Raw genomic sequence first — 15,195 nt, 5'->3', positions numbered from 1 at the left:
AAAATGTGACCAAACAAGTTTATAATCTTATAAACAAGCTTGTATATCCTACTGATACCACTTGCCATGAAGTGTGAGAGCAGGAGAGTTTCCTGGTCAGCCACCCTGCAGTAGCTAACTACTGTAGTATTTTGCCCATTAACATGGACCAAGCCAATCAAGGTTTGTCGTCCAATCCTTGGAAACAAAGTCAGGGGAAAAGACTGACAGTCTCCATCTGACACCTATCTGCTCCTCCTGCTGGCCTGTCTGTGCCCTCAAACAATCTTTGAATATTTTCCTTTCTCCTTGATTTCTTGCTATCAGAAAATGTTGTTGTTATTCCATTAATTCCAAATGATTTCACTTATAAATTGATATTATTGAGTGCTTGCAAAATGGACTCATGTCAAGTGGCAATTAAAATACTGTAGGAGCAAATTATTATAGATGTTGGAATCTGTACTGGAAACAACAAATGCTGATGATCACAGTGGGTCAGGCAGCACCCATGGAGAGAGAGCAAGCTAATATTTCGAATCTAGATCACTTTTCATCAGCTGATGTCATGTCACTTCTGATTTTAACAACCTCTGTCTGATTATATAACCTTTTTAAGTTTATTTGTCATCTTTATCCGAAGTTTCTTTTGCGGTACTTGATGGAATACAGTTTTTGAAAGTTCCTACAAATCATAGTTGCTATATTTGCTTTATGTCTTTACATTGTTCCTTATCAGCTATAGAGAATTATCTTTAGAAATTTGTGTGGACTAGTCCTCATTTAGTTCAAATTTATTGAACTATTTTGTAACTTCATCCTTTTATAGACTCTGGTAGTTTCCCAACAGCTGAATTGAATTTTATTATCCATCCTCAAGTATATATCCCAATTTTTATGCATTGAAACAGTAGAAAACAAAACTAAAGCCCCTACTTTTCATCTTTAACTTCTTTGGCTGTTGTCTGTAAGGTCGTGGTGCTACCCTTGAATTTTGTCTAAGCCCTCTATGAAAGCTAAGTGTTTACTCATACTCCATGACATGCTTTCTTCATTTCTAATTAGTCCTAATGTTGGTTTGCATTATTGCTTTTGATTTCTCTTAATCTTCATTTAAAAAAAATGTTTTTAATGTTTTGTTACATTTTAAATCTTCTAATTTTTTTCAATGTATGTAATTTTTTAATGTATTTACCCTGATTTTTACCTTTATGATCTTTTACTGGAAGCATTCATTCCTTTTTTTTGTAATTTCATATTTCAGCTAGATTTTCTTGCTTGAAACCTCGAACTTCAAGAATACAATCTTTTTTTTTTGCCTTTCTGGAATTTCCACCTTCTGTTTAAACAGTTTTTTATTTTCCCTTTATTCTTCATTTTTTCATTTTATTCTTTCCTGTCAAGTATCCTTTGGCAATGTTTCCCTATTCCATTCTTGTAATGAACCTAATTTTATGATAACTGATACCCAGACCTTTGCTTTCCACACTACTTATTCTAAACAAATACGATCAGTACTAGTCAGAGCTTTCTGTTTTGTATAAATTGCCTGCCTTATTTCCTTCATAACAACAGCAATTATGCTTCAAAATTACTTGCTTGGCTGAGAAGTGCTTTTTAGTAACGGTACAAATCATTGTATGGATGCAGATTCTATCTTTCTTTACAATCTACATTTATGATATTGCTGTAATATTTGGCTAGTTCCTATCTTCCTTCCCCATCTCCCAGAATGTTTTATGTTATCCTTGGCTATATTTAATTGTTTGTTATGAAACATTTAAAACGATGTTGTCATTTTCTGTCATACCTGATTCTGATTTGTCAGTTTGCTTCTTAAACACTTTGTCTTGATATGAATCTGTTCTGCTATGGATTGGTATGATTTTGTTCTTTCTGTTTTCTTTTATCTTTCCCATATCTTCATTTATTTTTTAACCCTCCCTTCCAAGTATTCTGCTTTAGTATTTTTTATTTTGTTTTAACTTTTTTTGTCCAATGATTTAAAACTACCCTAAAGCATCTGTTGCTCAGCCACTGAGTGTTTGGTCTCCACTCTGTTCATCATTAGGCTCACCTTCCATCCCAGATGTAATGTAGTCACTGGAATATAAACCTGTGCCTCCTATACATTCACTCCTCATTTTGGCAGTTCCTCCACTCTAATGATAGTTCTTAGATTACTACTTTTTGAGATAATGATCTTAATCTGGTTCCTAATAATTTAAACAATGTGGCTGGACCTTAATTGTATTCTTTCCAGTGTCATTGGTTCTAACATAAACCTTGAGTCTACAGAAAACCCTTCTCTTTTGTAAACACTCCATTCAGTCTTTTACCTTGGAATATAGAATACTATTACAGAATGCCTTGTGTTACAGAAGTAATTATCTGCTCAAGCTATCAAATATCCCACCAGCAGCCCTAAATATCACACGATTAACCTTTGCTCCATGTCGCCATGGCATTTCTGTGGTATACCTTTCCTGAGTGCCATTTTACTACTTGCTTCATTGAGATCCATGCTCTAAACACGTCAGATTGCTGAAGAGCTAATGGAACTTTCCTTCATTATCTGTACCTGAATCTGCATCTCTCCCCACCCACCTGCAAAAATGGTCCTATATCTTGCTGTGCCTCATTGTTCTTGTTGTGGTCCCCCACCTGTTACAGTGTGTGTTGTTTCCTTACTGCACAGTTTCTCAGACTCTAATTTTGAACTTGAACAAGACCAGCCAGATGCATTTGTGGATTTTCTGGATAGTCATAGTTTCTTAAAATTTCCATGTTGTGAAAATTTTGCCTAACGTGTTATCGTTGCAATAATATTTGTGTTTAAAATTAAAGTGAAAGTAATTACAGTCAACTATGTTTATATACCTCCCTCCAGTTTAGGTTAAACTTATATTTACTTATCTGCGTCTTTCTTAATTATCCTTTGCTAATTCAATCTATTTAAATCCAATTAATACGGTACACAAACTGTTATGTTCCTGGCCTTTGTCGGTTCAGGCCTACTTTGTATCTGTGTGGAATCCCTATTTGAAACAAACCTTGTCGTCTTTGATACAAAATTTGTTCTATAAGCCCCTCACAACTCCAGCTGTTTAAATCATAAGAATGCATTTATATTTAAAGTTCAAACCTGTGTAAATTGTCAGTTTTAGTTTCCACTTTGAAGCAACGTAACTTTACAATTGATAGATGTTTGAAAGCAATCTGTCTAGATATTTTATGACACATCTCTAGGGCAGGTAGAACTTGGACCCGAACTGCTACCATTGTTCCACAAGAGCCTGACTCTACAATTTGTATACAGCTTTTCACCTCCTTTTTCTCTGCTCCCATCTAATACATGTTGGGCTGTTCTGTAAACAGGTGATTGCCAATATCTTGCTGAAGTGGCCATGGTGAGTCTTGTGTGACAGGCTGGACAGTAGCAGAGGCATTGTAGCTAATTCTAATTCTCCCCTCCGCTGACAACCACATCTGCAAGTTTCAGCAGCGAAGTGCTAATCCTGATTGTGGAGAGAACCAGTCATGGTGACAGTGAAGGTCAAGTGTAGAGCCCCTAATATGTAGTTCGAGCTGCATGAATCAATGCACTGCCAAGCGATATCGAGGTAAGGTAATACATTTCCAAATAAACATGAGAGGTTTGAAAAACCAAATTGAAATGTTCATTCTTTCACTATCTCAAGTAATGGTTGTTAATCTCAGGGGAAACAGCGTGGTTTTTTTCCTTATATTTTCAGTGTTAAAAATCTTACACTGGATGTTGAACTCTAATCAGTGATTCAGTAAAGGAATTGGTGACATTACCTGTTGGTTGAAGGTTGGGTGCCTCTATCAATAAATAGTAACATTGAAATCTAACTGATTTTTTTTTTCTCTCTCTTGCTAAAGCAGGTAGCCCAACTGGGAATTTTTCTGACATGGCATGCTTGCCTCTGTTCGAAAAGCTCGGTTATGTATGATCTTTCCTCTAGGGATTTGTAGACAGGAGAGAGTCAACCCCAGCAATACATTGTGGGCCAAGGACTGAGTCTAGCAAGCTGGTTACAAGACCTCATTAGAGTGATGCTGGGAAAGCACAACAGGTCAGATAGCATCCAAGGAGCAGGAAAATCAATGTTTCAGGCAGGAATCCTTCATCAGGAATCATGATGAAGGGCTCCCGCCCAAAACGTCAATTTTCCTGCTCCTCGGATGCTGCCTGACCTGTTGTGCTTTTCCAGCACTACTCTAATGTTGACTCTAATCTCCAGCATCTGCAGTCCTCACTTTCGCCTGGTTACGAGACCTGCCCAAAGACTGTGAAGTCCTCTAACCCTCTCATACATACTCACTCACCCCATCCTTTTCCCACGCCATCTCCATATCTATTTGCTCGTTACGCACTCTTGGAGAACCAAAGAGCCCATATAATAACAGTAGTGAGTGCTAAAATTGCTGAGTAAAATCATTACCCGTTCAGAAATTTGCTCCATAAAAGAGAAAATTGCATAAAACTGTCAACCACAATTTCACTATCATATGAGAACATTTATACATTTCACTCCTCCTTCAAATTTTCCAAGTGCGGGGTGGCACGGTGGCTCAGTGGTTTGCACTGCTGCCTCACAGTGCCAAGGATCCAGATTCAATTCCCACCTCGGGTGACTGTGCAAACTCCATACAGACATTCTCCCCATGTCTGCATGGGTTTCCTCCGGGTGCTCTGGTTTCCTCCCACAATCCAAATATGTGCAAGTAAGGTGAATTGGCCATGATAAATTGCCCATAGTGTTAGGTGCATTAGTCAGGAGGAATGGGTCTGGGTGGGTTACTCTTTGGAGGGTCGGTGTGGGCTTTTTGGGCCGAAGGGCCTGTTTCCACACTGTAAATAATCTAATCTAACCTAATCTGAGCATAACATAAACGGTACTTAAGAGATCACAGAATAACGTCATAAAAATGTCAAACGAGCCAGGCAAACACTCCCATTTAGCAAAATAGACCTCCACTAGGTGAGTTGCCATTGTGAGTCCTAAGCTCAGACAAGTATAATGAACTCTCTAAGAATGGTATTAGCAGAAACAGATGACCAGTAATCTGTTCTCTACTTGAGCTCAGTATGAATGCTTACCACTTGTTCAACTCTGTGAAAGTTTGGATCTGTCAATCATTCAGCATCCCTGGGTAGTAACACAGAGACTACACTTCCAAATGATAAAAAAAGCAGAAAATGTGTAGATGGTAAGTATTGTAGCATTCACACTTGTGGTTGAAATCATTTGCCAGCTTCTAAAACAGCTAGGAAATTGACCAATAAACAGCTGATGAACCTGAAGCGCTGTGTTAGGTCATAGTGTAGTGTTTATAAACTTCCCGACTCCACACCAATCAATTTGCATACCACAGCTACAGTCAGATGTGGTACATTTTGCCTTTATTGGTTGGTTTAGTAAAGTGACTTAAAGCATACATGTTGCTGGAAGTGAAACTGTTCAAAACCAACAGGAAATATCTTTTGTGTAAGTGTAAAACATTTTTTTAAACTTAAGCTGTTCTTATATTTTCAAACATATTCTTTAACCACCCCGGCTCTTGGGAAAGCAATAGACAAGGGGTGCAGAATTCATTTTATGTCAGGTCACCTGTGACCCCTTTTGTCCTGGGCTTCCTGATATTCTATATAAGTAAAGGACAATATCCATGTTCTATCGTTGAAGGTTATGCGATCTAGAGAAAACATCAGTTGTTTCTGGAATTGTCCATAGAGTCATGATTTATTCCACATTACTTGCTATTTATAGTACAGAAATAAGCTATTTGGCCAATGCAACTGGGAAGGGTAGGTAAAGTGGTTAAGAAGCCACAGTTGTTTTTGTTAGATGAGGCATAGAATTTAAAAGCACAGAGGTAATGCTGGAACTATATAAAATATTGGTTAGGTCACAGCTGGAGTATTGTATGCAGTTCTGAAAATCCACATTACAGGTGGGATATGATAGCAATGGAAAGGTTGCCAAGGAGATTTGCCATGATATTGCTGGCCTGGAGAGTTTCAGTTATGAAGAGAGATTGGCTAGAAGTCAAGAACAATGGACCATAAATCTAAGAGTGTCAGTAGTAAATCCAATAGGGAATTGAGAAGATGGATATAATATGGAACTAACAGGGTGTAATTGATGTGATTTAGCAGAGATGTGTTGAAGGCAAAGCTAGAGGAAAAACTGGAGGGAAAAGGGACTAGAAGGATGTTGATCGGATTAGATGAAGAGAGATAAGAGGACATTCATGTGGAGCATAAAGACTGGTGTGTACCAAATACAGTCAGAGGTTTACAGAACAATAAAAGCCTTATAGCCCATTGAGGCTGTGCTGGTCAAAAACAAGCACCTAATTAATCTAATTCCATTTTCCAACACTGGCCCATAACCTTGGATGCCAAGACATTGCAAGTGTATAATTATATCCTTCGATGGCTTAGTGAGTTGAATGTAGAACATGGTGTTGACTGGATCAATGGACACCAGAACTCTCTTGGTTCAAATTCAGGAATATATTCTTAGCTGGATGGCTTTGACCCCTCTCGGCTAAGAAAACAAAATAAGTAGCTCTGATTCCTGATAATTATGCAGAGACCCCATGTGCAAGAGCAGATATATGAATGTTAGTTGAGGGGAAGATTCAAGTTGTTGTCTAAGATACTTGTATCCAATAACTTTCCTATATCCTGCTAACTGACTGTCAGCACCCAAGGCAATAGGGGATTAAAAAGAGTTTACTTTCTTGGTGTTGGTGGATTTTAGCTTTGCAGTTTTATTTACTGGATCATCAATGTAGTGTGACACTGAATCTTCTGAATTAAACTGACTAGCACAGTCTGTTTCAGACAGTAAGATCACCATGTAAAATTACAGCCGTTTCAGAAAATGTGTTGGGAGTCATTTAGATTTCAATCTCCTCTTTGAACTATAGTTAGAGAAAATTACAGTATAGATCACTTGTCAGATGTATGTGCTTAATGTGCCTTTGGTTTTTCAGTTCAAAACAGTGACAGTGCCTGAGTGCTCCCATCATTGATTCTCTGGCTGCCCTGGCTCAGTTATCACAGTGCTGATGCTGTTCATTCTCAAGGTACAGTACTGTGATAACTGAAGGATGGCAGCCACCTGGACATCAGGATCCCTTGTGAAAATATGAAAGGTCTTCCCAGAGAAGACAAGTATTCCTGAGTCGAGACATAAAGCCCGAATGTCATGGAGCTTTCAGGTAGGTATTCTGTTCTTCTATTCCATCTTTGAACTGAACAGAAATGATGTCGGTTTGGAGAAGGAGGTTTTGAGCTAACAATTTGGATTATTTTGTCATGACAACAGAACTGATTAGGTGCTTCATGGTGATTGGTAAAATACTGGTCAAGCAAAATGATTATAATTATCCAGAACCATGAGTTCAAAATTTTCAATGGCAACTGGACAGTTTAAAGTCACTGAAATAAATATGCAATAAAATGTTGTTATCATTTGTTATGGTTTTACTAAAACCTTAACTGGTTTACTAACTTTAACAGCCAATCTGTGACTCCTGACTCTCAGTAATGCTGTTAACTTTTAGCTGTCCTCAAAATAGCCTATCAAGCCATTCTGGAGTATCACACCACTATTCAAACAATAGGAATAAAACTGGATGGCATCAGGAAGTGAAGAAGATACATCTCGCTTGTTCAACCCTACAAAGTTCTTTTCATTAACATTGGGAACTTGTGCCAAATGTGGGAGCTGTCCCACAGACTAACCAAGATTATCCTGGCATGGTTATCAATTCAGAATCATTTAACCAATGGCCCAAATTTCTCTATCATTAGGAACTGTACGATAAGCAGGATATATTCAACTGAGGTGTCTGCACAGTGGCACAAAGTATGGAATGACATGCTGAGCATCATCAGTGTTGATTGGTCTAAATGTCCCTTTGTTATCAATGTTAAGAAGACAGCCAAAAAAAAGGGACACTCGTTCACCAGTGGAATGGGTCTGGAAGTCCTCCGTGATGACTCCAGGTCCTCATGGCATCAGGTCAGATACGGGCAAGCAAAGTTCTGATTATTATCAACTATTGTCCCCCTTCAGCTGTTGAATCAATGCTTCTCTAGGTTAAACCAAGACTTCAAAGAGCTGCTAAGGCAGCAAGTGCATACAGTATACTTGGGTTCAATAGCTGTCTCGAAGTGACTCACTGGCACCAATACTGATGAAGCTGGTTGGGACTTGAAAAGCAGAGATCCAAACTGAGCCAGTGGAAGTGGCGAGAGAGTTAACATCACAGAAGAACTTATTTGCAATCATCACTTTCATAAGTACCTTTGTCTATGATATTCGTAGTAGTAATAACCATTATGGAGTTCTTGTGGAGACGAAGTGCTGCCTGCAGACTGGAGACACTGTCGTTGTACTAAAAGGAATAGATTCAGCAGTATGAACCACTGCAAGCAGCTGCAGCATTGCATTCCACCATCATCTGTAGCCTCCTGATCCAGTGTACCCCTCACCAGCTCTTGTTCTGTGAGTAGTGCAGAAGAATGTGCTCAGAGTAGCAACAGGTATGCCTAAACATTAGCTGACACTCTGGTAAAGCTAAACACAGGAAGAGATGTCTGCGAAGCAGCACAAATGATATGCTAGAAATAGAACTAAAGTAATCTCCCAACCAATGGTTTCAAGTCAATGGTTTCACAAGGTAGGTGAGAATGGTGTTGAGCAATTAAATAACGAACAGAAGGGAGAGGTTCTTTCAGTATCCTCTTCTTCATTTTGGTAGAGCACAGTACACTGTTGCAAAGGCCAAGTTTAAATCATCTGAAGCTATTTGTGCCAAGAGAATAATCCTTTTCAAACTCTTCCATTATAAAGAAAGTAGATTCAGCCAATTTGATACACTTAGTCTTATCAAGAAATGATAAAGCATGCTGGGCTCAAAGACTGTGGGCCCCACCAACATCTTAGCTTTAGTACTGAATGAAGTTTTGTGCCCCAGCTCATATAGAAAAACAAGAGCAGCAGATGCATTGGAACACCACTATCTGGAAATTTTCTTTCAAGCCACACAACATCCTGATTCCTTCACTGTCACTGGGTTAAAGTCCTTCAATTCTCTTCTGAGTGGCACCTCACTGCAACAGCTCATAGAGTTGACTCACCGCTATCTTCTCAAGGCCAGTTAGGAATAGACAACATAGGCCAACTTTGCCAGAATGCCCTAATCCCATCAATGATTTTTAAAAACATTGTTCACTGTTGTAAAATATCCAAAAATCAAGTAAGCATGACAGTCAAGAAAACTATTTCACCTGAAGGGCAACTAATTGAAGTGGTAAGCTACAGGAAAATTTTGAACAAAAGAGTGTGTCTAGATTCAGGAGATAATTGGATGTGATTCGCACCTTGGTCAGGTAGGCTGAACTATAGGAAACATTTTAAACCTTTTCCTATTGTAAAAGTATTTTAGAAAGTGCCACTGGGTAATGTCAGCATGCCTATTCTGACGGCTGCGAATTTTGTTTGCTATTAAATGTTATCCCATTGTATACAAGACTTGAAACACAAAATTAAAAAATTGTTCTTCATCTCTGACTGCAACTGTAAATTCTCTTTTTTTGAAGCCAACAATATATAAATCTTTACTTGATAGAACTTTATGTCAAATATTATATCCTGTAACTGTATTTATTGCCATCTATGTCAAAATCATAAAGATGATTTATAAGGATGTTGCCATGGTTGGATGGGTTTCAGCTATATGAAGGGGCTGAATAGGCTGGGGCTGTTTTCTTCTGGAGCATTAGGGCTGAGGGGGTGGCCTTTATACAGATTTATAATATCATGAAGAGCCTGGATAGAGTAAATAGACAAGGTCTTCTCATTGGGGTGGGGTAGACCAGACTAGAGGGCATTGGCTTCCGATGAGAGGGGAAATGTTTAAAAGGGATCTAAGGGGCAACCTTTTCATGCAGAGGGTGATGCATATATAGAATGAGCTGCCAGCGGAGGTAGTGGAGGCTGGTCTATTTACTCCATTTAAAAGGTATTTAAATGGGTATATGAATAGGGAGGTTTTTGAGGGATATGGGCCAAGTGCTAGCAATTGGGACTAGATTAATTGAGGATATCTGGTTGGCATGCACAAGTTGGACTGAAGGGTCTGTTTCAATGCTGTAAATCTATGACTCTGTTGTAATTACACCCTCCTATCCGTGGTGATGCTGTAGTGCTTGAGTTTTCGCACTCTGCTTTGTACAGATATGGAGTTTCATTATTTTTGACAACAATATGGGGGGGAGGGGGGTGTGTTTCAGTTCCTTAGCAAGTCGAGTCATTCAGAAAGTTGCATATTCAGTAGATGCATTGTTGGTTGCTTTCTGATGAAATCAGGGGAGTAGACTCAACTATATTGAGGTATTATAAGGTAGTTGAAGTGAGGTCTGGCTAGGGTTCCATACAAGTTTAACATAACTTTTGCTTTCAACTCTGTCTCTCTGTATATAAACCCAGTGCTTTATTTGCCTTTTTGAAAGGGCCTTATTAACTAGTGTTGCTACTTATCGTCATTTCTGCATCTGTAACTCAAGAACCCTCTACTCCATTTAAACAAATATTGAGTGAGGGTGCAGTAGAGGTAAATAGCAGTTTCCAAGGGTTTCACTGTGTACACTAGCAGATCTGTAGACAACTAATTGATTAAAGACCAATAAAGACAGTATACTATGGATGCTGCAAGTCTGAAATAAACACAATGCTGTAGAAAGTCAGCAGGTCTGTCAGCATCTGTGTAGAGAGAAGCCGCTAATGTTCAGAATCTGGAATGACTTGTTCAGGTCAATTCAGAAAAGGTCATTGTACTCAAAATGTTAACTGTTTCTCTTTTCACAGATGCTGCCTGACTTACTGATTAAACACCAAGGAAATTGAAGGTAGAAGTCCAGCAAATTATTGGCCAATTGACTTCCTAAAAGATGTAATTAAAAACATCTCAAAACTGAATGTAAGAGCCCACAGTACTGATTTTAAAAAGGTATAGAGTTTACATTGCTTAATAACAAAAAGACAAGGGTCAAATGTTTCTTGAAAATAAGTGTTTAAATGGAGTAGAGGGTTCTTGAGTTACGGATGCAGAAATGACCATAAGTAGCAACACTAGTTAATAAGGCCCTTTCAAAAAGGCAAATAAAGCACTGGGTTTATATACAGAGAGACAGAGTTGAAAGCAAAGGTTACGTTAAACTTGTATGGAACCTAGTCAGACCTCACTTTAACTACCTTGTAAGTGTATGTTTGCCTCTTCTATTTTTTTTTTGAAAAAGTGAATTCAAAATTGCATAGAATTAACTGAGCTTGCCTGAGTACACATACATGCCCTTTCTATTTATCTATCCTGTATGGCATAAGAGAATCACCTGAGGAATTGGATTTGGTTAGTTGCCTTTGCTCAAAGAAACAATTCAAGAAAGTTGAATTGGATGATGAAGGGCTTTTGCCCAAAACATTGACTTTCCTGCTCCTCAGATGCTGCCTGAGCTGCTGTGCTTTTCCAATGAAGAGGTTCCTGTCATCAAACCAGACCTATATTTGAGGAAAACCACATCGAGTGCCTTAAGGAATGTGAGCATAATTTCCATCCATCCCTCCAATACTAACTTCATTCACAGTATTTGCAAACAGGTTTATGCAAATCAACATTTAGTCTCACGTCATACATGTATCAACACCAATGTAGACTGCAAACTGAGGTTTTTCTTATTTGTTGAACACTTAACTGTCAAAGTGACAGGAAAATCTACCTCGTACACAAACAAGTGCAACAGTTGACAGCTTGTTTTGATTTCACTTGACTTGGAGCTATGGCCTTTTTAAATAGTGGCATGATTGGTTTAATGGTGGTTTTTGGATCCTGAAAGCCCTGAGCCACAGCTGTCACAAACTGGAAGCAGCTTTTACTGTCATATGTTATAATTAGATTACTTGCAATGTGGAAACAGGCCCTTCGGCCCAACAAGTCCACACTGACCCGCCGAAGCGCAACCCACCTAAACCCATTCTCCTACATTTACCCCTTCACTTAACGCTATGGGCAATTTAGCCTGTCCAATTCACCTGCCCTGCACATGTTTGGACTGTGGGAGGAAACCGGAGCACCCGGAGGAAACCCACGCAGACACAGGGAGAATGTGCATACTCCACACAGACAGTCACCTGAGGTGGGAATTGAACCCAGGTCTCTGGTGCTGTGAGGCAGCAGTGCTAACCACTGTGCCACCGTGCCGCCCTAATATTGATTGGTCTCTGCCTGTTTCTTAGTTCAGGAGTTGCAGTTGATGAAGCTATCACTTGCAGCTTTAGTATCTGTAAGAAAGTCAGTTTCTCAGTTTTGTTGCTGCGAAGGATAGTTGTACAGTTGAGAATCCTACCTTCCTCTTCTCACAGAGCTTCAGAGATGCACTTTGAACCTGCATTTGGATATGAAATTCCTTAAACATCCTCTCTTTCAGGCCAGTGAGCATGAGCCAAATTACTCTGAAAACATTGGTATCTAACTACCCAGACTCTACAGGGAAGGGACATCGTTACTTAGTCCTCTACTGTTAGGATCTCCTCGTGCTGTGTGAAAATTTTAATGCTACATGTTCATGTCCACTATAGATTCCCCGCCCGACTTCTGGGGATTTTTCTGAACTCCGGGACTGAGAGAGGAAACACCACAGACATAATATATTGGTGCGGAGCATGTCAAATTAGCTGTGACTGATGGGTAATCCACTGTTAATCCTCTCCTCTTGATATGTCATCATGGTAGATGATTATGAGCAAATGATTCCCCAGTTCTGCTGTTTCATTGTCCTTCTACCTATGTTGCGAACCCAAACCAAAAAATCATAGCAGATGTGAATAATTGGAAAATTTATCCCTCCTGACCGACTTAGAAAGAGAAATGCATAATAATGCCTGTGTGATAATTTAGAAAGACCAAAATAATGATGTTGGGCCTCATTTAAAATGTGACACCTAGGCAAATCACTTGAACTGTGTGGTCTGTCATCAGGTAGAATAAGCGGTTTAAAAATGAGGAAGCTCCATCTGCTTTTTGTCAGCATTGTGTAATCAGCAAGAAAGTAACGCTATCGGTTAAGTGTGCCAAGTGACTGCTAATAAAAATGTTGTGAATTGCAAGAGATTGCAAATAAGCAGAGGGATCTGAGTATCTTAATGCATTAATTACAAAGACTGCAAGTACATAAAGTGCTAAGGAAAGCTAATGGAATATTATTGATTTATTGTGAGAGAAATTGAGTACAAAGGTTGGGAGATTATGCTTCACTTATACATGGCACTGGTAAAACTACACCTGGAGTACAGTTGACCACCTTACTTACAGGAGGATATACGCAATTCAGAAACCAAAGGATCTGGAATGGAAAGGATGAGAAAAGGCTAAACAGACTGTGCTTGAGTTTAGAGTGCTAGAATTTAGAAGACGAGGAGGTGACTTGATAGAGACATAGAAGAATATGAGAAAGTGAGGACTGCAGATGCTGGAGATCAGAGTCAAAAGTGTGGCAATGGAAAAGCACATCAGGTCAGACATCATCCGAGGAGTGGTAGACTCGATGTTTTGAGTCTTCATTTTAGGAATATCTTGAGAGCTTTTGAATAGGGTACATGTGGAGAAGATGTTTCCTCTTCTGGGAGAATCGAGAACAATTGTATCACTGTTTGAAAATAGGGGATTGCCCATATAAAGCTCATTAAGTCTAATTTTGCAACTCTTTCATAAATACAGCCTTTAAATATTTTGAAGGAGACATGGATAGATTCCTAATAAGCACGTAGACAAAACGTTACTGTGTAGGTAGGGATATGGATTGTGGTTATAATTCCATTGATCATGATCTTAAATGGTGCAGGCTTGAAGGGCTGAATGGCCAACTCCTGCTCCAGTGGAAGCTGCCGAAGTGGAGGAAGTGGTTTTAGTGTTATGTGCTTAGTAATTTCTGAGAGTGATGGTGGTTAGTGATAATGCAAGAGCTGCCCTTGGCATGCAGGTTTCATGATGGAACAGTTGCTATCATAAAAGAAAATGGTGTGAGTGCCCAGAGTAAGATAGAAAAGCAATGGACAGGTTTTACTTCGAGTATCCCTGAAGGGTCAGGGACCTGAAATTTTAGATTTCATTCTTTCTCCACAGATGCTGCCAAATCTGCTGATGATTTCCAGTACTTTTTGTTTTCGTTAAAATGCTTAACTATTGTGTAGAGCCCACGTGATCAGGAAGGTTTGGGTTCAATGAGTTCTGAGCTATCTCATGTACCCTGTGGTTAGGAGTGGAAAATAGCAGCGAGAAACTCTCACCACTAATTGCAATCCAGTGCTTTCTTCTGGTGAATGTGCATGTTATCTGTTGAACTTCCATTGAAAACGGTATTTGCTTATCATCAAGTTGCTTTTGCTTTTGTACATTACTTTTGTCCATAAGCTCTTCAGGAATATCCTGACAGCTCTTGAATCTTATGTGTTTCACACATGGAGTCAAGGCAAAATGGATGTTTCAGATGAAGCAACTTTGATGGCAGGGAATATAAAGCAATGTAATCAGATGTTTTATAGACTCAGATATGTACAGCACGGAAACAGACTCTTCAGTCCAACTCATCTGTGCCGACCAGGTATCCCAACCCAATCTAGTCCCACCTGCCAGCACCTTAGTGAATCCAAGTTTGACTTCAATGATTTTGTCTTTTTGAGCATAGGAATACTATAGTTCAGGCTATTGAGCTGGAGATACAAAATTGAGGAACTGGTAGGAGAGTATAAGTACAGTTTGTTTTACTTTCATAGGTCATGTCCAAGATAAATGTGGATATGTAATTATAACACAAAGTTAATAGAAATGTGTGTAGATTTATTTTTTAAAAATCAAAGATTTAACTCCCCAATCCTACATATGTTGTAAAACTAATTTTGTGATTCCTTAGTTGTAAACTTTCTGGTAGTAGTCAATGAAATAAATGATTTTATAATATGAATTACAAATTATCCATATGGGGAGTTTTTATTTGAAGTGAAATAAGCATTGACTCACAGTGGATTCAGATTTGGTTGAAGGTAGCAATGAAATGTGAAGAGTGGAAACTTTTTCCAATCTCAGGAATTGTTTAGAATGAAGTTGAGGCTAAGG

The 15,195-nt window shown here is 38.9% G+C and overlaps 1 long non-coding RNA gene across 1 annotated transcript; it reads left to right on the top strand.

The window, feature by feature from the left end:
* The first annotated feature begins 7,134 nt into the window (after positions 1-7,134).
* Positions 7,135-9,599, top strand: LOC140479820 (uncharacterized). The gene is made up of 2 exons (XR_011961127.1): positions 7,135-7,239; positions 7,585-9,599. It is a non-coding gene; the product is annotated as an uncharacterized lncRNA (long non-coding RNA).
* Positions 9,600-15,195: the final 5,596 nt, after the last annotated feature.

This window comes from Chiloscyllium punctatum, chromosome 7, assembly GCF_047496795.1.
Source record: "Chiloscyllium punctatum isolate Juve2018m chromosome 7, sChiPun1.3, whole genome shotgun sequence".
Classification (NCBI taxonomy): Eukaryota; Metazoa; Chordata; class Chondrichthyes; order Orectolobiformes; family Hemiscylliidae; genus Chiloscyllium; species Chiloscyllium punctatum.
This window is presented reverse-complemented; position numbering and strand designations above follow the sequence as displayed.